At 37.5% G+C, this 23,412-nt stretch overlaps 1 long non-coding RNA gene across 1 annotated transcript; it reads right to left on the bottom strand.

Annotated features, from left to right (window-relative positions):
* Positions 1-11,869: 11,869 nt before the first annotated feature.
* LOC149086357 (uncharacterized) lies at positions 11,870-20,311 on the bottom strand. The gene is made up of 2 exons (XR_016192726.1): positions 19,997-20,311; positions 11,870-16,815 (listed from the first exon to the last, which is right to left on the bottom strand). It is a non-coding gene; the product is annotated as an uncharacterized LOC149086357 (long non-coding RNA).
* Between the last annotated feature and the right edge of the window lie 3,101 nt (positions 20,312-23,412).

Raw genomic sequence — 23,412 nt, 5'->3', positions numbered from 1 at the left:
GCACCTTGCCGTCGGCAGATGCGCGTAGGGACATTGAATTTTTTTCGGACATAGAATTTTTTTCGGACATAGAAATTTTTTCGCTCTCTCTCGAAGAGTTGAAAGGGGACGGCACGTTATCGCGGAACGCCGATGAAAAGCGAGGTTGTCACCCGTCTCTCCGATGCAACTTGCCGTCGGCAGATGCACGTAGGGACATTGAATTTTTTTCGGACATAGAATTTTTCTCGGACATAGAAATTTTTTCGCTCTTTCTCGAAGAGCTGACGGTGCTTGATATCGGGGAACGCCGATGAGAATCGAGGTTGTCATCCGTCTCTCCGTCGCACCTTGCCGTCGGCAGATGCGCGTAGGGACATTGAATTTTTTTCGGACATAGAATTTTTTTCGGACATAGAAATTTTTTCGCTCTGTCTCGAAGAGTTGACGGTGCTTGATATCGCGGGAGGCCGATGAAAAGCGAGGTTGTCATCCGTCTCTCCGTCGCACCTTGCCGTCGGCAGATGCGCGTAGGGACATTGAATTTTTTTCGGACATAGAATTTTTCTCGGACATAGAATTTTTTTCGCTCTCTCTCGAAGAGTTGAAAGGGGACGGTGCTTGATATCGCGGGAGGCCGATGAAAAGCGAGGTTGTCATCCGTCTCTCCGTCGCACCTTGCCGTCGGCAGATGCGCGTAGGGACATTGAATTTTTTTCGGACATAGAATTTTTCTCGGACATAGAATTTTTTTCGGACATAGAAATTTTTTCGCTCTCTCTCGAAGAGTTGAAAGGGGACGGTGCTTGATATCGCGGGAGGCCGATGAAAAGCGAGGTTGTCATCCGTCTCTCCGTCGCACCTTGCCGTCGGCAGATGCGCGTAGGGACATTGAATTTTTTTCGGACATAGAAATTTTTTCGCTCTCTCTCGAAGAGTTGAAAGGGGACGGTGCTTGATATCGCGGGAGGCCGATGAAAAGCGAGGTTGTCGTCCGTCTCTCCGTCGCACCTTGCCGTCGGCAGATGCGCGTAGGGACATTGAATTTTTTTCGGACATAGAATTTTTCTCGGACATAGAATTTTTTTCGCTCTCTCTCGAAGAGTTGAAAGGGGACGGTGCTTGATATCGCGGGAGGCCGATGAAAAGCGAGGTTGTCATCCGTCTCTCCGTCGCACCTTGCCGTCGGCAGATGCGCGTAGGGACATTGAATTTTTTTCGGACATAGAATTTTTCTCGGACATAGAATTTTTTTCGGACATAGAAATTTTTTCGCTCTCTCTCGAAGAGTTGAAAGGGGACGGTGCTTGATATCGCGGGAGGCCGATGAAAAGCGAGGTTGTCATCCGTCTCTCCGTCGCACCTTGCCGTCGGCAGATGCGCGTAGGGACATTGAATTTTTTTCGGACATAGAATTTTTCTCGGACATAGAATTTTTTTCGCTCTCTCTCGAAGAGTTGAAAGGGGACGGTGCTTGATATCGCGGGAGGCCGATGAAAAGCGAGGTTGTCATCCGTCTCTCCGTCGCACCTTGCCGTCGGCAGATGCGCGTAGGGACATTGAATTTTTTTCGGACATAGAATTTTTCTCGGACATAGAATTTTTTTCGGACATAGAAATTTTTTCGCTCTCTCTCGAAGAGTTGAAAGGGGACGGTGCTTGATATCGCGGGAGGCCGATGAAAAGCGAGGTTGTCATCCGTCTCTCCGTCGCACCTTGCCGTCGGCAGATGCGCGTAGGGACATTGAATTTTTTTCGGACATAGAAATTTTTTCGCTCTCTCTCGAAGAGTTGAAAGGGGACGGTGCTTGATATCGCGGGAGGCCGATGAAAAGCGAGGTTGTCGTCCGTCTCTCCGTCGCACCTTGCCGTCGGCAGATGCGCGTAGGGACATTGAATTTTTTTCGGACATAGAATTTTTCTCGGACATAGAATTTTTTTCGGACATAGAAATTTTTTCGCTCTCTCTCGAAGAGTTGAAAGGGGACGGTGCTTGATATCGCGGGAGGCCGATGAAAAGCGAGGTTGTCATCCGTCTCTCCGTCGCACCTTGCCGTCGGCAGATGCGCGTAGGGACATTGAATTTTTTTCGGACATAGAAATTTTTTCGCTCTCTCTCGAAGAGTTGAAAGGGGACGGTGCTTGATATCGCGGGAGGCCGATGAAAAGCGAGGTTGTCATCCGTCTCTCCGTCGCACCTTGCCGTCGGCAGATGCGCGTAGGGACATTGAATTTTTTTCGGACATAGAATTTTTCTCGGACATAGAATTTTTTTCGCTCTCTCTCGAAGAGTTGAAAGGGGACGGTGCTTGATATCGCGGGAGGCCGATGAAAAGCGAGGTTGTCATCCGTCTCTCCGTCGCACCTTGCCGTCGGCAGATGCGCGTAGGGACATTGAATTTTTTTCGGACATAGAATTTTTCTCGGACATAGAATTTTTTTCGGACATAGAAATTTTTTCGCTCTCTCTCGAAGAGTTGAAAGGGGACGGTGCTTGATATCGCGGGAGGCCGATGAAAAGCGAGGTTGTCATCCGTCTCTCCGTCGCACCTTGCCGTCGGCAGATGCGCGTAGGGACATTGAATTTTTTTCGGACATAGAAATTTTTTCGCTCTCTCTCGAAGAGTTGAAAGGGGACGGTGCTTGATATCGCGGGAGGCCGATGAAAAGCGAGGTTGTCGTCCGTCTCTCCGTCGCACCTTGCCGTCGGCAGATGCGCGTAGGGACATTGAATTTTTTTCGGACATAGAATTTTTCTCGGACATAGAATTTTTTTCGGACATAGAAATTTTTTCGCTCTCTCTCGAAGAGTTGAAAGGGGACGGTGCTTGATATCGCGGGAGGCCGATGAAAAGCGAGGTTGTCATCCGTCTCTCCGTCGCACCTTGCCGTCGGCAGATGCGCGTAGGGACATTGAATTTTTTTCGGACATAGAAATTTTTTCGCTCTCTCTCGAAGAGTTGAAAGGGGACGGTGCTTGATATCGCGGGAGGCCGATGAAAAGCGAGGTTGTCGTCCGTCTCTCCGTCGCACCTTGCCGTCGGCAGATGCGCGTAGGGACATTGAATTTTTTTCGGACATAGAATTTTTCTCGGACATAGAATTTTTTTCGGACATAGAAATTTTTTCGCTCTCTCTCGAAGAGTTGAAAGGGGACGGTGCTTGATATCGCGGGAGGCCGATGAAAAGCGAGGTTGTCATCCGTCTCTCCGTCGCACCTTGCCGTCGGCAGATGCGCGTAGGGACATTGAATTTTTTTCGGACATAGAAATTTTTTCGCTCTCTCTCGAAGAGTTGAAAGGGGACGGTGCTTGATATCGCGGGAGGCCGATGAAAAGCGAGGTTGTCGTCCGTCTCTCCGTCGCACCTTGCCGTCGGCAGATGCGCGTAGGGACATTGAATTTTTTTCGGACATAGAATTTTTCTCGGACATTGAATTTTTTTCGGACATAGAAATCTTTTCGCTCTCTCTCGAAGAGCTGACGGTGCTTGATATCGCGGAACGCCGATGAAAAGCGAGGTTGTCGTCCGTCTCTCCCACGCACCTTCCCGTCTGCAGATGCACGTAGGGACATGGAAAGAAAGACGGTACGCTGTCGCGGAAGGCCGAGGATAAGCAGCTTCGACGCACGGCAGAATTATTTTCTCCGAAAATTTGCAATGTCCCTACGTGAAGTTCAAGACCACCAGCGTGTGACGAAGAGACGGAATTGGACTATCATTGGATTTGTTTCTAACAAGATTTACCCGCAGACATTAAAATCTTCGACATATTCTAATATTCTAAAATTCATATTCTAATATTACATATTCTAAATATTTTCTGAGGTATCAGCATTTAAATTTTCCTCACGAAAATTTAGACTGCATTCAATATCGTCAGATGATTTAAAAAATGTATTCACGTCAAGAAAAAAAAAATCAAATCAAACACCCCTGTTACTGTTGCATTAAACACCAATTGCCAGTATCAGTTATGGTCCGGTTTTATACAGGGTGGTATTTATCGACCACTCAATAATGACAAATGTGATTCCTTGTGAAAAACTAATATGGAAAGGTTTTTTTTTTTTTGCTTTAGCGTTTTAGGATTAAACAAATTTTAAGGGAGTTATAAAGTTTAAACAAAGCTTCGCCTCGACAACTATGGCAATTGAATTATATCGCAGAATTTACTACTCCAGGGCTCCCACTCAAAAAATGAGAAAAAGTAGGAAAACGCACGACTAAAAAGTAAGATGCGGAGGGTAACCCCCCCCCCCTTACACAACATAATCATAGCGTAATGGAAGAAAATCCCTAAACGCGTAATGTATGTTTTTTTTGGAAAAAAAAATTTCAAATTTAAACAAATTTTAAAAACAATTTCATTTTCAATTAACTTTTTCTTTCGTAGCACTATTTCGGTTTCCTATAAGATTCACTCAAGCCAAAGCAAATTGATAAATGACTTACAAAATGGTTACAAAAACAATTTTTGGCCAAAACAGTGTACTAGAAACCACAGATAATTCTTTGCTGTCTCTCCTCATATAAATTATATTACATTGAATGATGAATGTTAGCTACTGTCCAAGACTACGAAGTAATAAATACAAAATTATTTTTCCCATCTAATGACTACTATACTTGTTTAACCCTCAAACTAAGCAAATGAAAAATTAATCAACCAAATTGTCCACATACACCCCCCCCCCCTCCAAATAACCTCAAAAATGATAAAATGTCTGCTTCGGCCGAATCATTTATTGCATTCTCCAACATTTCTAATATTTGGCTATTTATAAATAGTTGCCTGCTCAATTAAAACCAATTACACAAATTTTGTCGATAGAATTTGGTAAAAAAGTAGGAAAAGTAAGAAAAAACTAGAAAGTATGACATTTTACCAAAAAGTAGGGAAAGTAGGACGAGTGGGAGCTGATATCAGGTATATTCCCAGACGAAACAATGTAGTAGCTAACACTTTGTCACGCATCGCATATTGTTTCTCCATCACCAATCGACTATGATGTAATTGTCAACTCTTAATGCGATGAATTCCTTGTCATCGGCCTTCCACGATGTCAATCAAGCGCCGTCCCCTTTCAGCTCTTCGAGAGAGAGCGAAAAAAATTTCTATGTCCGAGAAAAATTCTATGTCCGAAAAAAATTCAATGTCCCTACGCGCATCTGCCGACGGCAAGGTGCGACGGAGAGACGGATGACAACCTCGATTCTCATCGGCGTTCCCCGATATCAAGCACCGTCAGCTCTTCGAGAAAGAGCGAAAAAATTTCTATGTCCGAGAAAAATTCTATGTCCGAAAAAAATTCAATGTCCCTACGCGCATCTGCCGACGGCAAGGTGCGACGGAGAGACGGACGACAACCTTGCTTTTCATCGGCGTTCCGCGATATCAAGCACCGTCCCCTTTCAGCTCTTCGAGAGAGAGCGAAAAAAATTCTATGTCCGAAAAAATTTCTATGTCCGAAAAAAATTCAATGTCCCTACGTGCATCTGCCGACGGCAAGGTGCGACGGAGAGACGGACGACAACCTCGCTTTTCATCGGCGTTCCGCGATATCAAGCACCGTCAGCTCTTCGAGAGAGAGCGAAAAAATTTCTATGTCCGAGAAAAATTCTATGTCCGAAAAAAATTCAATGTCCCTACGCGCATCTGCCGACGGCAAGGTGCGACGGAGAGACGGATGACAACCTCGCTTTTCATCGGCGTTCCCCGATATCAAGCACCGTCAGCTCTTCGAGAAAGAGCGAAAAAATTTCTATGTCCGAAAAAAATTCAATGTCCCTACGCGCATCTGTCGACGGCTAAGTGCGTGCTATGTAGGTACTGTCAGTTATACAACATGCTATCCCAGTTTGGGGTGGTGACTACGAGACTAATGTTACCATGGTTAGAAGGTCTTAGCAAAAAGTAATCAACAAATGGATCCCAAAAAAAAGTGCACTGTAATATATCATAACTATAGATTCAATACTAAGGAAGTTCAGCTTTATAAAACAATATCATTTATCCACAAAAACCCTGCATAGTTCAAAATGAAACAAACAGTGAGAAAAACAAGAGGGAGGAACATGAAACAAACACGGCAGCGGCAATACCAAATAAAACTATAATATATACTATATATATACCATATACTAGAAACTATTTCGCACCTACAGAATATACTCATCTGAAGCACGATAATGAAAAATGCATTAAAAAATTTCAACGAATTAAAGATATCAGTCAAATTTCTTGATAATAGAATGCAATCTGTCTTTCTTATTTTTTCTGGGTATATTCCTTATAATTGTTTGTGTTTTTTTTTTTTTTAAATCTGATCAATTTTTAAGTTCAATCAGCATCAAAAGTCTATGGTTACAAATTAGTGACATCAATTTCTTCAAACTACAAGCACAGCGATACATAAATACTAATTTCTGCATACTCAAGTCGAGATACGAGTGCTGCTTTTTTTTACCAAGTAGTACGAATTAACCCTGAACAGATCGTATGATCCCTTGGGTTAATATTATGCAATATGTATTTCTCTCTCTCTGTGTTATTCAAATTTCAAAATTTCTGAAAATTTATCAATTGTCATGTTACCTTAATGTACGTATAATAAATCAAATAATAAATTCATGTAGAGTGCTCACATTACAAGAACGAGATTACTCTCAGAATGTGCTGCTCATGGATGTGATATTAATTTTTTTTTCTTCCACGATACAAAATCACTCATTATATACAATTCATTCCCCCAATTTAAATGATAACAACCGACATAATCACCTCACAATGAATTCAATGGCAACTAATCAATATCCAACATTCTTTCAGCGTCCAGCATAATAGTCTCGGAAAAAAAATTGCAATTTTAACAACACCTCACGATCAAACAGTTACTTCAAAATTAGATTTTAATTAGATTTAATTAGACTTTTCACAAATTACTTCGAAGCAGAACCGAACTGGATTGATAAAGGATGATGCTATTCTTATAACTTGTTATTATTCTTTCGTTGCTTTCAATACAACTGTCATTATTATTTATTACTATTATTCTATTACTATTACTATTATTCTTCATGTGAATAATTTCCAGTTATTCACAATATTTAATTTATTTATAACAGTAGTCATTAATAAGAGTTACACTCTCGAGGGACCAAAGAATACTCTCCCGAAGAGAAGATTACACATATTACACAATACGTGTGCTTACAAATATTGATTACGAATAACTTGAGAATAATTTTTCATATTAATATCCTCCAGTAATTTACAGTAATTACACTTCTGCCCACATTATTCTCGACACAAAAAAGGAAGGTGTTAGCTGATCGGAAAATTCCTCATAATCTTTTAGCCATGTACATACATTAATAGTGCCATTTCACCAAAGATTACGTAATGAAATTATTATCATTCAGTTATTATTCGCCAAATACTACTTTATATCATGCTTCATAAAGGCTCTCAACTTACAATGAAATTAAGTAAATCTGTGTGACATTCTACATGAGCACAGCGACAGAAAATATATCACAAATTTCATTTATTACAGTTTATTATTATACCCTACTTGCGAGAAGACTGAAAGAATTCCTACCTTGCTGGGAATCCATCTGTTATTCACTTTTCCTGAAAAAAATGAACTTAAAACACGTTTTGTTACTCACACATCTAAACATACACTATTTGTGATTGCTGGAAATAGAAAATGAGTCTCATCTGGGTAACAACAACACATGTAACTTATATTGCAGAAAATCTGAAATAATAATCATTTACAAAATTAAAAACTTCATAACAACGTATTTGTCACTGGAAATCAAATTCACAATTTAAAAAAACCCATACATCATATAGAATTCAACTGCTTCGCAAAAATGATTATAATGAATACTTTCTCACATTAATTAAGTAAGAACAGTTTCTCACGAAGTAAAAAAACAGAGAGTAGGAAATTGTGTAAAATGCATTGTGACGAGTAATAAAGTAACTTCATATTATATAACCGCATGATGCTCATAACAAGCAGTCTAACACTAACAATTATTATGAACAATATCAATTATTATGGAAGCCGTCGTGTCAAGCACATGCAATTATAACCCCCTTCAGACAAGCTAAGAATATTCCTATCTATGTGTATGTTTGTATTTAGTAGATATATCTATGTGTGTGTGTACACGTGCATTTTATAATATTTAAAAAATTAATAAAATATTTTTCTTTCATAAATTACACTAGATTACTTTCCGTTAGCAGCTCCGTCTCTACAGAAAACCAAGGATTAATTAAAATTTAATAAGTAATGTTGAATTTTTCTGAATGTCGCCCACATTCTTTAACTAATTATATAATCAATTAAGTATATAACTAAACCTTGATCCCGGCGTCGTTTGCTTATCCCGTTCATTTCGGCCACATTTTTAGCTAAAAGTCATTCCGCTGCTAAAAAAAACAAATTAACAATTGATTGATTGATTAATTAATCATTTAATTGTTCATTTGTTAATTAATTAATTCATAATGATACATTGGCCAACAGTTCCGTTTACTCACCACGTATCTCGTCTGCTTCGGTGATATCCAAACACTACTGAAAAAAATTAATTAACAGCTATTATCAGCGAACGATCAATAACTACAGGCAAATTAAAACACACAACACAATAAGACAATGAAAGAATAAGAAAGAGAAAGAGACGCCCGTTAAGAACTCCAACAACGAATGAAACATTCCAGCTAATTCCAGTTTCGAAGAAAGATACGTACGCCAGTATTCCCAGGTGTACGCGAGTAATATTAATTAATAACTTTCCATGTAATTACTTATTACAAAGGAGATTGCTTTATTTCAACTGACATTTCCTGTCAATTGGGCGTTGCCAGTCACCTTGTTTTACGCGCCAACCGCGCATTCATTCTGTCGATGGTTAGCGTTTTTAACTTCCCTTTTTTGATTATTACATTAAATCAAATTAAATTACTCTCATTTCGTAATCATTCGCGGTACACTTTAGTACTTCAAATACATCGACCGTTCTCGATTTCAATCCCTGCAAAACTTTCACTTGTTTGCCATCACGATCACTCACCACCCAGAGTGACCAGTTCCATGCGGGTCATTACTGTGTCGTCCCAAGCAGTGCCGCAATTAAATACTTTGTCACCCGGGACAAGCCGGAATTTTGGCGCCCCTTGCTTGCATGTACAGTTGAAGGGGGAATTCGGCGCCCCTTCTGGTTCGGCGCCCTGCAGGACCGTCTTTAGAGCATTGTGGGCCAAGTGATGTTTTTGAGGCCCTACCTGATAAATTCTCATTTTTGTGAGGCCCCACTTCTTTCGAAGCCCCGCCCGGGTGGGCCCATGCGTTAAGAGGGCACTGGCGCCCGGGGCACCTGAGTGTTGGTTCGGTCAAATGAAATGAATTCTGAATGCGTCAAAGTTTTAATCGCGTTTTGAAAATTCCAGCAGTTCTGATAATGTCCAGTTAATATTACTTAATTATTACCTTAACAATTACCTTACTTAATTATAACAAAATTAATCGCGAAAGAGAGATTTCTAAGGTAAGGCATCAGTAAGTGCTGCCATCTATCACTTCCGAGTATAACGACACACGCCGCAGTTATATCATTGATGTTATTTATTTACCCTCTTTACTACCAAACTATATAACTTTAAGTTCGCAGTTAAATCGCAAATTTCAAATTATTTAGAAAATCAGAGAGAGAGAAAAAAGTATGACATTTGAATGGACACGTAGGAGCAGTCACTCCTATAACGCTAGGAGGGATGGATGGATGGAACTAATAACTGCTTAAATGATAGAGTCGAATCCCGTTATAACTAATTCTTCGACAGAAATACGGGACATTAGTATTGCGGGAAATGGTGCATTACTGCAAATTGCAGTGGATTAAAATGCATTCCACGAAAAAAAAAAAAAAAAAAAACGTTCAATATTCTCATACATAGTTGCAATTATCATAACAAATTTTATGTCAATCTTTGACTTCAATAAAGAATAAAAATGCAAGTACGCTTCGTGTACAATACGGGAACGACCGGGACACTTTTGCCAAAAAGTCGGGACGGCCAAAAAAACGAACGTTATAAGACCGGAGAAATTCGTTAGAGATTAGAACGTTTGAACGAAATTCAGTTGTAAGGCATTCTAGATTTATTTTGGATTGTTCATATGTAACGACTTATCTGGGGGGGATTAGAACAGTTAAAACGAGATTTTCATTCGCTAAAACGGGAACGCAGAACTTTTACAAACGAAAGTTTCAGCAACACGGAAATTATGAAATTATTTATAAATTAATAACATATATCATATCCATTCCGCGTAATAATTCAACTCCTCCTCATTCGCCTCATCTGTAATAAAACGAGATCGGTCTGGGTCCCTCATGTGGTGCCATCTGCATTTCAAAAATATGTAATTGAATACGCAAATTGAATTTCAATAATAAATGTAATTATACCTTTTCCTTCATCTCTGCACTTCTCGTAAATCAATCTTAAGTACTTGATGACATTCAGCAAAAAAAAAATTTCCTTTAACGCAATTAATAAAAAACCCAAACTGTTGAAATTGAATTTCTTCCGATTACTAATGCGGCAGTTTTTTTTTTTTCCTCTCTTATGAAAATATATTCCTTTCCATTTTCCCATCAGTTGCTGAATCGGACGACGATCATAACGATAACTGCATAAATATCATCACGATCACAGAAATATCAGAATTCAGGGTAATAATTCAAAGGGAAGAGTAGGTCCGCCAACACAGTTGATAACGAAGTTGCGGAGTTCGTTATATCCGAACGGGCTTGAAAAATTACGCATTTCATTAAAAGGTAGAACAATCTCAACGGTATACATTGTTGAATAATGTGTTTCCCTAAATGAATAGACGTTGCACTCAAAGTAGTAATAAAAAATCGAAAGAGGTCAATACTGTAATCAATACGTATATGATCAACGCACTTAATAATCAGTTATTCTTTTCAAATCATTTTTTGCAAAATTCAACGTACAAGCATAAAACCTTTTCAACCAAAAGCCCGGTTGCTCTTTTCCTCCGTCCGTCATTTAGAAAAAAAAAAAAGAGCTTCTTGGAATCTCTTGCTTGCTCCGATTTTCGGCTTCCACACAGGTGTCAGAAACTGAAGCTGTACACTTTCGATTACTTTCAAGGATAACAACTTGCTTCAAAAATTGCACCGAAACTAGTTGGGATTCGTAAATGAGCTTAAAAAGGGTGTTTCGGAACTTGGATTTACCCCAGTCACTCTTTTCTGTTGCGGTTTCCCAAAAATAGAATTTCCCCAGTAGAGAAAACTACAATCAAAAAGTTAAAAAAATATATGGCAATACTCAAAACGCCGTGTGGATAACAGGTCTTTCAGGAACAGTCAGTTGTAAATTCGTTTCAGGCGTACTTAACCTGAAGCCGGCCACACAGTCAGCAAAAATACCCATCAGATACAGAGAGAGATTTCTATAACTTTTCCTACTTACAAATTACCCGTTGAAAATCCGGGACGCATGGCCATTCAGAATGTGAAAATTCATTTTTTTCCCATCCAATTCTTTCTTGGCAACACTATTCATTGATGGTAAACAAAACGAGCGAGTTTTTAAATTCGTTAACGCTGGCTACGTTCCGTGTGTAAACGAAACAATTAATAAGGCTAACACACAACGCGCACGGATAAAACTATCGACTCTGTGATTCCTAACAAGTGAGTAACATCAAACTCTTGTTGGTACCCTTATGCTCGCCGCGACAATGAATATCGTGAAATTCTCCCCGCTACAAACAGAAACTAAAGGATCACAAATAATAATCACAAGTAGTAACAAAAAAAAGACACATTTTCAAAAAAAGACCAACTTTTATTCAGCATCGTCTCTGTTCAGAGCCTCAAAAAGTGGAATTACAGTCTCCAAATTGTTGAGAAGTTTTATCATATAATAATTTTATGCAACACTTCAAATAAATAAATAAATGCAAGGGTATTACGTTTATGTATTTATATTTATGTAATGTATTTCGTTTGATTTCATTCAATCGTATATAATCTATACGATTCTATTTATCTATCTATACAATCTATATCTCGTTTATTTGACTTTTCCCATATTTCCAAAAATTAAAAATTTATTAAATACAAAATATTTATACTTCGAATAATATTTAAATATTATCCAAACAATATTTGAATAACCTATCTTGAAAAAGGGAGGAGGCGGAAGTTAATCGTGGTCCCGTGGTGCAAAAAAAGATCGAGAACCACAGGCTTCTGGCTTACGCAGATGAAAAGTAATCGCAGTGGTGGTAATGAAAAATTCTTTTAACAGACAGGCATCAAAAACTGGAAAACGCTAATGGAAACCGTGAAAAAACGAATGCTTTTGGATAATGTTTCGAACACAATAGGTACATGATAAAAAACTTTTTTTCAATGTTTTCTTGAATTTTTCCTCGATTTGTCAAGCCCTCCCTGTCAAAATTTTCCTGCCTGCTAAAAACTACAAAGAAGCTTTCTGCACGATTCTGTACTTCAACAGGTTAGAAAAAAATAAAAGATTGGAAACTTGCATTATTTACGTTCTACTTGTAATGATAATTGTAGTAGTTTTAACCATCTTTTGCATCTATAGGCAGAAATATTTTCAAAAAACCGATCAGTATTACGTATTATTTATTCACGGCTCATCCTGTTCTACGGTGGCCAGCTATAGAGATCTAACACATTATAAAATATACTAAAAAGGTATTCATTAAATAAATAATTTATCTTTATTAGTAAAATAAAAACTCACTGTACACATCGATAGATAAAAAATCAATCAAACAAGGCTAATTGTATTTACTAGGTAAATACCTAGTTTTTTTATATACCGGCAAAAACCTAGCCATGAAAATTTGGTTCTCGTAGCAGGAAAATTTATTTTATTTTATTTTTATAATGTTTTCGTAGCAGCATTAACTTAATTAAGTTTTTTAACATTTCCGCAGCAAATAAAATCGTTTTTATATACATATATCTTATGCCATTATATATTATCATATGCCAATATGGACATTTATAATTTATGGAAAAATAACTGAACCCTCATGATTAGGTCAATTAGCAGACGCGTAACACGTAGAGAAAATTTCTCGTTCATCTGTTCCATAATCATTTCTACGGTTGAAACCTCGTTTTAATGTATTTTTCAAAAAAATAGTTTTTTTTTTACCCTTCAAGCGCAGTCTCACCCGAGGGCGACTGATAAATTTAATAAAGTACTAAATATGTATATAAAATAATTCACAGCTCCGTCTGCTCCTACCACATGCCTCGCGTGCAAGCCACGGCATCAATCTTGGGACAGTTATCGGTCAGCTACATGCATATACAATGCAGTCCAACGTCTAACAAATGTTCACGCGAAGAGAACGAGACACAAAAAGGTTTGAATTTTCCATCTGGAACAAAAATCATTCGTGTCCAACAGCATCCGGTGAAAACAACGTTTACTCACCAAGTATCTCTCCGATCACTTATTGGGGCCAAAAACACGTGTAAATTGTACCGAGGTTGTTGGAAAATTTAAAAAAGAACAATTCTTTCGTTAACTTTAAATTCTTTCGTTAACTAATAAACTTAAAAAATACGTTAAAATAGGCATTTCAAAAAAGTCATTTTTGCCCATCATTACTTACTTGTAATTTCATCAAGTTTCACCGATATGCAGTCCGTTCAGAAAATCTGATCTGATAAATGGAATTAACGTACAAAAAGTCTGGACAGACACCCACCGATATATTTGCATATATAAAACCAACTTATTTCATTAACATTTGCAATGTTTTCCTAATCGAGGCTACATCTAAATACGCAACACAATGCAACGTGCACGCTTCGATATTCAATCGAAAAAAAAATATTAATTAGAATTTATGATTTTTTGCATACACATCAGGAAATGTAAAATATCAAGATAGATATTTTTTCCCGAGTAACTATTATTCAAAACACGAAACACTTCCGGCTACATAAAATTAATTTTCTTGTTTAATTAATCCATTGACAATATGTTTTCGCCTGTTTCCAAAGCAAAAAAAAAAAAACCTAATTGGCTTTGTAAACGTTTCTTTTTCGATTGTCGATCGTACGTTATTATTGTTTACGTATAATAAAATTTGATCAAGTGCCAATGAAATGTTTATTCATGTTTGTGAAATCAATTTGCGAAACCACTGCAAGAGAGAAAAGGGTTAAAACGGCAAGCTTTCCGTCATTTAGGTTATACTTATCAAAAAAGCATTATACTTACAAAAAAAAACAAAAAAAAAACACATTATCCAAAAGCATTCTTCGGCAAAACCCAACCCTGTCTAAAAGCTGACTTATTTAACACAACCCAATTACATCTGACGACAAAATCGTAAAAATCAATGTTATTTTTCAGTCCAACACATTTCTATCCGACATGTTCGATACACTACTCAATCTTAGGATTTTTCACACAGTGTCAAGGAATGCTAAAAAACCCTACGTCAGTCAGCATTTCCACACCATAGGGAAAAATGCAGTCAACCCTCGGTTTAGTCTTGGTTTACGAGCACAAAAAAAGGACTAATATACATGCACCTCGTCCATATTCCTCAGCTGGCCGAAGTCGTAACGATGCATTTTACATTCATTTTCCCAGCTTACGAGTAAGTTCGCAAACCAAGGATGGACTCTTCACAAAACCATCTACAATCAAAACGCAATCATCTGAAAAAAAATAAAAACCAGGCTCTAGACAACACGATTCAATAGTAAGTTCGAGTCCCGAATAGATGGTGGACTGCCGAACAGGGGTTCGAACCCAGGGCCTTTCAACAGAAGATATATTTGCTAACCTCTCTGCCTCTCTTTCGCTCAGAAAAAGAAATTCTACTTGTGCTGCCACCTAGATATTTCACAAGGAAACAACAACACTTTTTCGCACGATGAAATGGTCACGAATTCTCTACCAAACCTATTACACATTCCTTAAATGAAAACTGTTCAATCCGTAGACTGGAAGTGTAACACCAGCGTTCCTCTAACGTAAGCGTATTCAAGAAATCAAGTATTCACAACAACCGAACATTCAAATTCCACCGATCGGTAAATTGAAATAATGGGATACAACTGCATTAAATATTAAAAGTGGTATTTTGCTCGGTCGGAAAGCAGTACATGGCTAACCATAAAAAGTGAGTAAAAATGAAATCTTCCATAAGATTCATTCAAACAATTTGGATGCATAAAAAGAAAAGGCAACAACTCCAAGTTTTAAGGACAATCTGCGGTCGATTTTTCGTTGCTGCCCTTAGAATTCGCTGGGAAATCTGTGGATGACAACGATGCAATTCAACAACGAATGGTATAATATTTAAAATGAAATTTATAACATTTCAAGCGAACGTAAAATCATGCAGCAGCTACAATACGAATCACTTGAAATTATGCACCCTCTCTACAATTCCATCTAAAGTACATCTGCAATCCGTGAACAAAATCAAAACCAACAAACAGTCGATACAACGCAGAAAAAAAATTTCTAAACAGAAGGAGAAAGGTTGGAAAAAATTATCTAATCTCATCGTCCCAGTCTGGATTCGAACACACACACACAAGTAACCACAGTCACACGCACTAACAACCCTGCAAATACAACACACCATAACAAAATCACCATTGTATTTCACTACAAAAATCCCGACAGGGAACAAGAAATTCAAAGCAATCTAGAAAAAAAAAAAAAAACAAGGGATAAAAAAAATACAAAGATCCAAAACAATTCCCCTCGAAAGCAGATGTCCAAAGACTTTCCTTCGCTATCACTTCGTGGCGTAGATGATAGAGCGCTAGCTCTGCCAAACTCATAAGTTAAGCAGCTTTGAGCGAGGCTCACGAAACTCGAGGTGGTTTTACCAAAAATAACAGGGCTCTATGGGTGGGGGGTGAGGGGGGGCCCGGGGGCGGAGCCCCCGGCCCCCCACCCACCACAAACCCCCTGCCGGGGGAACGGGTGGGTGGTCCCACAGGGTTCAAAAAAAAAAAAAAAAACAACAGGAACTAATTTCTTCACATAATAAGAGCTTTGCGTATGTATCTTCTGTTTATATTTTTATCTCACTACACTCTTTATTAATAATTTTGTCTCTTATTATTTTTCCCTCTTTTCCTTATTCTATTGCTTAATTTTCACGTAAGTAAAATTAATTCAAATCTTTCTGTAATAACAAATTAAATTAGTATTATAATCAATAAACATTACTAAAACAATGAGGAAACATCAGCGTGACTGATGGGAAAACACATATTTTTCCGGAGCAGAGAAAAAATCAACTTACTTTCCTTCTGGAACACACATTACTTACTTGGAATAAATGGCTTCGAACTCACAATACAATATCACCCAACCACAAGAAAAACAAAAATTTGCGCATCACCGCGATGACGCGCACTCACTATTCAACAATCGCGGGAACACAAAATCGCTATTCTAAACACGGATCGATCACAAACAGCACACTCTAAGCACTACGACAAATCACAAACATGCTACACGAAGCACCAGAATGAATCTCAAACACACGCGGTCGAAGATAAGGACATCTCATCAATCAATCCACTAATCGGATGGCAAGACATTAAGAGACCGCAGGTGGAGTAATGGTGACTCCCGCCATTTATCTGTACTCGATCACTGGCTCATCAGAAACACAAGCCAGCACGTGTTTCCAACGAGGCGAAACTTTAGCAGAAGCATTCAAACCTTCGGAAAGTTCCCTAAAAAAATATTAAAAATAAATTAAATTAGAAATAATGGGAAAGTATATAACTGCAAAATATGTGTAATGGGAAAGAGCAACAACCAACATTTTTGCCTCAGAAACCCGCAAGATCCCACACGGTATACATAGATCTCACCCGAAAACAAAGCAATGTGGTCCACAAAACTGTCAATTCCGCGGAAAAAGGAATGGAGTTTGAAAACTGTCAATTCCACAGAAAAAAAGGAATGTACTTACCACAGGATGGCTCAAAAAACTGTCAATTCAGCAGAAAAAGAAATGTAGTTTCCTTCCACAGGATGGCTCTAAAAACTGTCAATTCAGCAGAAATGGAATGTAGTTTCTGCAGGATGGCTCAAAAAACTGTCAATTCCGCAGAAAAAGGAATGGAGTTTGAAAACTGTCAATTCCACAGAAAAAAGGAATGTAGTTTCTGCAGGATGGCTCAAAAAACTGTCAATTCCGCAGAAAAAGGAATGGAGTTTGAAAACTGTCAATTCCACAGAAAAAAGGAATGTAGTTTCTGCAGGATGGCTCAAAAAACTGTCAATTCTGCAGAAAAAGGAATGTAGTTTCTGCAGGATGGCTCAAAAAAACATGTCAATTCCGCAGAAAAAGGAATGTAGTTTCTGCACGATGGCTCAAAAAAAAAAGTCAATTCCGCAGAAAAAGGAATGTAGTTTCTGCAGGATGGCTCAAAAAAACATGTCAATTCCGCAGGAAAAGGAATGTAGTTTCTGCAGGATGGCTCAAAAAACTGTCAATTCCGCAGGAAAAGAAATGTAGTTTCCTTCCACAGGATGGCTCTAAAAACTGTCAATTCAGCAGAAATGGAATGTAGTTTCTGCAGGATGGCTCAAAAAACTGTCAATTCCGCAGAAAAAGGAATGGAGTTTGAAAACTGTCAATTCCACAGAAAAAAGGAATGTAGTTTCTGCAGGATGGCTCAAAAAACTGTCAATTCCGCAGAAAAAGGAATGGAGTTTGAAAAATGTCAATTCCACAGAAAAAAGGAATGTAGTTTCTGCAGGATGGCTCAAAAAACTGTCAATTCTGCAGAAAAAGGAATGTAGTTTCTGCAGGATGGCTCAAAAAAACATGTCAATTCCGCAGAAAAAGGAATGTAGTTTCTGCACGATGGCTCAAAAAAAAAAGTCAATTCCGCAGAAAAAGGAATGTAGTTTCTGCAGGATGGCTCAAAAAAACATGTCAATTCCGCAGGAAAAGGAATGTAGTTCCTGCACGATGGCTCAAAAAAAAAAGTCAATTCCGCAGAAAAAGGAATGTAGTTTCTGCAGGATGGCTCAAAAAACTGTCAATTCCGCAGGAAAAGAAATGTAGTTTCCTTCCACAGGATGGCTCTAAAAACTGTCAATTCAGCAGAAATGGAATGTAGTTTCGGCAGGATGGCTCAAAAAACTGTCAATTCCGCAGAAAAAGGAATGGAGTTTGAAAACTGTCAATTCAAGACAGTTGAAAAAAGGAATGTAGTTTCTGCAGGATGGCTCAAAAAACTGTCAATTCCGCAGAAAAAGGAATGGAGTTTGAAAACTGTCAATTCAAGACAGTTGAAAAAAGGAATGTAGTTTCTGCAGGATGGCTCAAAAAAACTGTCGATTCCTCAAAAGGAATGCAACTCAAAAACTGTCAATTGCCCACATTGTGAAACAAGTATCTGACACAAAATTGCTGCAACAAAAATGTTGAAAAAATAAACAAGCCACAGTTTTTGGCACATGGCAGTTTTTAAACTGTGAAGTCAAAAAACCCTCAAATACTGCTTTACAACATAAAATTTTCCATCGAAAATGCACACATGAATTACATGTAATGCTTAAAGTGACTATGAAATATACATAATAATCTGATTCTAATGATGTTTACACATATATATATTGTATATCAACATCTGATTTTTTTTTACTACGTGTTTAAGATGCTATATATATATATATGAAATATATACGTCGATTTCTGTTATTATTAAATTATATAGAAAATCCCAGATATTTCAAACAATATTCTTATTGTACATAACATTAGAATAATGTTGAGTAACCACAACAGCGAATTATCCAAAAATAATTTTTTTTCCCCTGAAAAATATCATCAGTTCATTATTAGCAAATATTTTTCATTATTACCACATTTTCTATTCTTGGGATCCAATGGTATATTTTGTAAAAATGGTGTTTTTTTTTTCTTTCAAAAAAATCTCATAAAAATCTCAATATATACATTTTTTTCTTATGTAGTATGTACATTTTCTAACCTTCTACGATGGTCTTACAATCCAATAAAAACACCACCTGAAGACACCACAGAGGACAAAACAGAAAATTAGCAATGCCTTTGCTCTCCAGTCAGAGGACAAAGACCGGCGTATTACAGAAAAATCCAACTTTGCTATTTGTTGTTCGAATCGTAATATGGAAACCTGTTTCAGAATTTTCATCCAATATTTTTTTTTTAGTCAAACAAATAAATATTTAGTCTATTATATTATTAGTTTAAAATAAAATGAATCATAACGGAAAATTTTGATAAAGTAGAGAAAAATGAAAAGATAAAATGCATTAACTGTCAAGTTAATCGTGCAGACAGGACGAGGAGCCATACAGCTAGCTATCTGCAATGACCTCGAACCAATACCCGATGCACAAAAAGCAACTATATCAACATCATCTCTCCTTCACGGCCTGTTATTTTCGTTTTCAATCAATGAATTTCATTCATTTTTCAAATTCTAAGAAAATCGATTTATTAGTTTCGTTTTTCTTTTCTTTTTTTTGTGGAAACTGAAAATCTGAAAAAAAATCTAAACTCATAAAATTAGTCTCCAGTCAAACTAAACCATTTCCTAACTTTGGATTCGTCCATTCAAAACTTGAGAAATCGTTGAGGTGTAGAAAAATTATCTGACGCTACATGGTAAAAATGAACCACACTATTAATTACGTATCTATTCGAGACATTTCGTACCTCAAAAACTTCAAAATTGAAAATTATAATTAAATTAGAGTTCGAAAAGGAAACGTCGTAATATCAACGTTTCTCATCGTTAAACGAAAGATACAAAATCCAGAACGAAAAACTGTCACTCAAACGTTGTGAAAATTGCACAACAGGGCTTGACAAATAGCAGAAAAAATTTTTAGTCTTAAAAAAATTTTTACCTAAGAATACGGTCAATGACTTTCCAGTCAGTTTTCCTTCGACTTTTTCGGTGCATATCACAGATATCCTGCAACAAACGGAACAAAACGCATCACACATAAAGAAAGAAAACATAATGGGAAGTAAAAATACGTAAAGATATACACAAGCGACGAAACCGTTGGAAAATACCCGGATTCGCACACGAAAGAAAAAAAAACAAACGGAAATTAAGTAACAACGCGAACTACCAACTAAAAAGGATGCATTAACAATCAAATAAAATCTAATAATTAACAAAGAGCAATCAAGAAACAAAGAAAATAAACAAAGGACCCAACAAGGAAAAGGATGCAACGGTCTCTCCCAGTTGAATCCCACCGCCAGGTAGCGCAACGATCTAACGTTTGCAGTTCGCTCTAAGCCACAAAGATGGCGCTACCGGTCCCAAAAAAAAATATATTCATATTTAGTAATAGCGTAATTAATGCACTACTAATTTATTAATAAATTAAAAATAACATCCCGAAATATTACTCCTAAAGTAACATCAGAAAATAATAATCATCCTGAAATCGACACGATGATGATAATTAATTAACACGAAATCGAAAATAATTAAAACGAAATAATTAACACGAAAGCTAAAAACCAGCATAACGAAGCAAAACAAAGACACTCACGAATAACGACGGCACAACGTTCAAACGCAACCCAAATCATCACTCAAACTGGCAAGGCAAACAACCTGCCATTAAGAACCAAGTGGAAACCGCACACAGAGTAATATATATGTAAAGCACGATTTAAGAACATCAAATTCAAAAATAATCAATTCAAAAAATCATCACCAATCGAAACGCAATCCAACGATTCAAATAATCTTGTTCGTCAACACCGTTGCCACTCGCACAACAGTCTAAGACCAAATCCAGACGGTTAAACAAAATATCGAACTAATAAGTAATCAGTTAATCAGGGCAATTATCTGTCGAAATATGGAATTTTTACGCCCCCTCAGATCGAATATGCTACGTTATCAGTTTTGTCGTTCACTTATAGTCCAACTTCATTTCTCTCGCAAAACAAATGAATCATTCACGAAACTGCTATTTCAAACACAAATATATTCAGCTCGCAGTTTTTTTAAATATATAATCACACTGGAAAATATATTACATATATTCAGATACTCCTCAATGAAAATTCGGAATTACTGAAAAAATCCAGAGAGATTCAGAACTTTATGTGTATTACACATATACGTAATTTTAGGTTCTCCTATACGATATCGCAACGATTATATAACAAATTCGAGCTTTTCAGTTTTCTCCGGCACGATCAACGAGCTCACTTCATATAAATTCGAGGTAAAAAACCTACAAAAACGGGACATATGGGAACGCTATTCAGATAACGCTATTTTCAATAACACATACATAAATTCCAGCACCTAAACATCATCCAAACACGTTGCATAACAATAAATCGCCACGTTTCATCAACATCGTCCAAAAATATTCCAAGCATAACTCCGAACGAGCAAAAAGAAAATTTCGTACGATCAGAAATCTACTTCTCACGACGCGTAAATTTTAATTTTCAATTAAAAAATGTACTCCCAAGTATTAAAAGTTGAGGTATCCGTACTACGTTGAAAATATGGATTTTCATTTTTTACAAAATTTGTTTTTTACATTTGTTGTTACATGCAAGTAATAATAAAGACTGTAAACGTGTTTTACGAAGAAATTTGTAAAAATTGATTCATTGCATCCTATATTGTTGAGATTACGAACCAAAATCAAAGGTCTATCACATATATATTTTGAATCGCAGTGTTTCATAGACAAAACGTGATTTCAAAAAATTCATATCACGCAATCCTTTAAATTTTGGTTCATAACATTACTAGCAAAATCACAAAGCATTTCATTAATAAATTTTTTTTGCAATCGAGTTTCACATGAATTTTGCCTAAAATTTGACATAAAACTATAATACACGGACAAAAATTTGTCACTGTTTTGACCATTTCTATCAAAAAATGTATTTAAAGTTCACTCCAGAACCACTTTAAAGAAAAGTGACAAGAAAGGTAGCGATGTTCCTTTCAGTATTTTATAAAAATATCCCGAAAAACTTCAAGTGATCTAGAGACGTGCCGCTCGCAACGATCCGTAATTAAAGTAATCTGGGTATGCAGCGTAGTGCTCTAAAACTGTCACTCAATTTCCAAAATTACGTATGAAAATCGAGTGATCTGTAAATGTACCGCTCCGTTCATTTTTCAAGTATTACGTAAGATTTTTAGCCATTTCTGACACCCTCCCCAGCAAAAAAGAATATTTCGTACCTTCATAACCCCCCGTCATCAAAATTGTATTCCAGGAATTATCATTACATTTTGCATGGAAATTTTCTTTCGCAAAAAAAAAAAGATTTTTTTTCCCGATCGTTTCGGAATCTATAATTCACGCTCGGTTTCCGATGTTTTCCACAAACAGCTTAACTACTTAAATTAACTCCGAAATAGTTTTTCAAGATGCCTATTCATTCTGCTGCAAAAACCTATCGATACTCTTTCAGCTGTAATAAATAAGTACGTATACATGATAAATAAGCCCCTTGGCACATTTACAGAATTCGGCCGCTTTTTGTATTGCAATCCCTCCCCCTCAAAGAATACTGCAAAACAGTACACTGAATTCCGAGAAGCAGGCCACGTATCGAGATATATTTCGACTTCTTATCGCAGCACTAACTCAACGAGATCAACGTACTGTTCCGAATGTAAATAAAGCACGTTTAATTCGTTTCGCAGTGCGGTCCTGCCTCTCTCTCGTGCATTAAAAACATGAAAGTAGTTGCGCCAAGACGTACACGATAACACCCGTTTCATCTCCAAACAAAAAAACAATAGGCAAGTCAATAACCGGCTCGCCTAGAGTATCGGGCGCTGCGAGTTCGACGCCGTCCTCGTCGGAAAACTTTCTCGAAATCGGATCGCACCCAAGGGGAAAAAAAAAACGGACGCGAGCTTCAACCCGGACAATCGATTGTTTATAGCGGCACAATCGATTCCAACGCGCGGCACCATCGATAGAGACCAGCGGCGCAATCGATTCAGACGAGAGACGCGATCGATGCTATCGGCACAATCGCTCCCGTTTTGCGGCACGATCGATTCCAACGCGAGACACCATCGATGTTGTCGACGGCCGGCTATCGGCACAATCGCTCCCGTTTTGCGGCACCATCGATAGAGACGGACGGTAATCGATGTTGCGGCACGGTGCCGACGTCGCCTCCGAATACCGCTCGCCAAGCCCAAAAAAAAGCCCAAAAAAAAGCCCAAAAAAAAGCCCAAAAAAAAGCCCAAAAAAAAGCCCAAAAAAAAGCCCAAAAAAAATAATTTTTTTTGTTTTTCATCTTT

The sequence above is a fragment of the Pholcus phalangioides genome, unplaced genomic scaffold, assembly GCF_987345545.1.
Source record: "Pholcus phalangioides strain wild (caught in Gottingen) unplaced genomic scaffold, Ppha-v1.0 ptg000005l_1, whole genome shotgun sequence".
Classification (NCBI taxonomy): Eukaryota; Metazoa; Arthropoda; class Arachnida; order Araneae; family Pholcidae; genus Pholcus; species Pholcus phalangioides.
Note: the sequence above shows the minus strand (reverse complement) of the source record. Positions and strands in the feature narration are given on the sequence as shown.